The following is a 3,006-nucleotide window of genomic DNA, read 5'->3' on the forward strand; positions in this document are numbered from 1 at the left end:
TCAACTCCGGACACGCTCCACCACTCTCAAATGGAATCAAGTTAACAGTTGTTGACAGCATCCTTTTCGGAGGGTCCTCGGCAAAACAGAAGCGCCCTCTAAAACAACCTTCTTTTCGTCTGCCAAGACGGTAAGGAAAGCTTTGTCGAGATGCAAAAGGGTGGGCGAAGGGGGGGGGCTTCCAAAGAAATGGGTCGTAATTGCATTTTCGAATTGCATCGAAAACATTTTAGCCTGTATCACAATGGGAGCTTTACACCTCGTATCGCTCCTAATCCCCAACGGTTCTGCAACCCCCATCACATCACTCATTAATTTCCTGTAAGGCTTGACCGGTAGCGCGAGTGTGTCTAAAGCGATTTAATCCTGATGGCGGAGGGACTCTTTCCTTCCGCAACTCGGAGTTAATGGCTCCCAGTGCGTAGGGATATCACTTTACAACGGAGCTGCAATATTAGATCAATTACCCATAATAGGACGATGGAAGAATTGCCTCCCCCCTCCAGAAAGGAATAAAGGGGAGGCAGTAAATAAACATTAGAACATCCCAAAGGGATGGGACTCCACACTACATCCTTTTCTTCAGGGGAGAGAGATGAAGGAAGTTTACTTTAAAAGCCTTCCCGCGGGAGCCAGAGAGGAGGGGGGTCACGAATTTCCCTGGAAGTCAACTGGTTTGGGTGTAAATTTCTCATGAACTGTTGCAGGATAAATTAATTAAACTTTCAAACCTCGTCTCTACTCTGCTTCCGGAGTCACTTTCGTTTTATTTAAGAGGCAATGGGTCCAGGATTGTAAAGGGATTTGAAGTTAAAACTTTTAAAATTTGTAACTAAGAGGTTCTCGTTAGGGCATTCCAGCGAGAGTTGCAGCAGAAAGAATTTCCAAAGTTCGGCTCTGTTTCGCTAAGTCAATTAATGCCTCTTTGGGTTAATGCAACTAGTTTTGTTACTGCTGGCAAGCGAACTGAGTTCGAAATTCAATTTTATTGCGAAGGCAAGTGGCCAATTTGGACATTGACAATTAGGACTCGTGGATCACTTATGTTTGCCTGTTCCAAATCTCAAGGGCGACCTCCCCCCTGCCGACTTCCAGTTACCATGTACCTGTAGAAATTTGCATGAATAAAAGACACTAAGAATATTTAAGGTATTCATTTCCCAGATGGCTAGAGAAACTACCTTGAATGATAACGAGCTGGAATTTCAAACTCCAGCTAAGTACCTAGGGGACTTTTGATCGGAAAATTTCCAATCCGATTTTGACTAATCTAATAATGTTGAGCTCCTGTGAAATAATCAGTTTATTCTGGTATCATCAGTTTGGAATCCTCGCTGGCAGCATTTAGTTATCTTGAGTAACTAATTTGGGTAATGAAAACTTAAAAGATTGGATTCATTATGTTTCAAGAGGGCCGCCCATGAAATTTCAGAGCTCGTTTTAATTTAATTCCACGGTAAAACTAAGTGGAGAAGGTGTTTCTTAGTTAGTACTACTAAAAAATTCTTAAATGTTGCAATGAATACTGGTAATCACGATTTCAAATTGCCGTATTTCTTTTACTAAGTTCAGTACCATAAAGACTCTAATAACATTTCTATGCAAGCATAGACAGTCTCTCAAAGCAATTTTAAATAGAGTTTCTGCGAATATTTTGTTTGTTTAGCTAATTTTCATACTCTTTTGGGCTATTTATTTCGGATATACTTTATTCTACTCTCTCTGTCTGCTTAATTTCTTTATTTATTAAAATAGGAAAATAAAAAGCACTTTAGATATTCACAAACCAATTATAGAAATAAAAAAAAAATTAATTTCGAATCAATAACCTTCATTTAACCTTCTGTAAATTTAATCAATAACCTTGATTTAACCTTCAATAAATTTAATCAATAACCTTCATTTAACCTTCATTAAATTTAACCAATAACCTTCTTTGAAATGAATTATTTAGAACAATACTGATAAAAGCAAATGGAGAATCGTAAATATTATTTTTAAAAAATCCTGCAATTATCTTGAAATGAAATACAATTCATGCAATACATTATAGATAAAATTCAGCGACATCGAAGTAAAGATTATTAAAATTATATTACTATACATTAAATTATTATTGCTATTTCAGCATTTATGACCGTAGAATGCACAAAAACAGAGTCTCTTTTCATTATCCGGTTATACTTTGAACTCAAGGTACAAGAAATTCCGGCGAGCTTTATTAGTATCTTTTCTGCCATCAAACTAGACTCATACGACTAGACTCATAGAAATACGACTGGTTGCTTATATGCAAAAAATTAATCATGAAAATGGCTAAATCATTTATAAAGGATTTATAAAAGAATAACTGCAACACAATCTGCGCCAAACTAGAGACAGACTTCAAGGAACTGAAGATATATTTTGGGAAATTTTAAAGTTGGTTTGTTCAATTGTTTTTTTTTTTATTTTCTCGTATGCGTAATACAAAGAAAGTATAGTAATCGACAAAAAAAAAAATTCGAACTCGGAATTTTGACGAATCTCCAAGTTTTAGACCTCCCTCAATTCGAAAAACACATGTTTAAAAAATGTCCGTCTGTCTGTCCGCGATAAAGATAGCTCAAAAACTCTTTGAGCAAGAAGTACGAAACGTGGTATACGGTATTTACATTGAATTTGTAGATTCTATCAAATTTTAAACAAAATCTGATCAGAGCAAGTCGGTCTATCCGGCTGTTTGAATATAAGTTAACACAATATTTACAAAACAAATAGATCTAGATAAATAAAATTCGGTATACAGATTTAATATCTATACTGTAGATATTTATCAAATTTTGAGCCAAATCCAACAACGAGTTGAACGTCTGTCGGTCTGTACTTTCAGAATCATATAAAAGCGATAACTCAAAAATTCAATGACAAATGTATCACATTTTGGTGTCTGATTTCGGGACTAGAAGTGTAATTCTGTGTATGATTCTGTAGTTCCAATTGAATGGGAAAAATGCATCTGAAACA

The sequence above is a fragment of the Argiope bruennichi genome, chromosome 8 (genome assembly GCF_947563725.1).
Source record: "Argiope bruennichi chromosome 8, qqArgBrue1.1, whole genome shotgun sequence".
Lineage (NCBI taxonomy): Eukaryota > Metazoa > Arthropoda > Arachnida > Araneae > Araneidae > Argiope > Argiope bruennichi.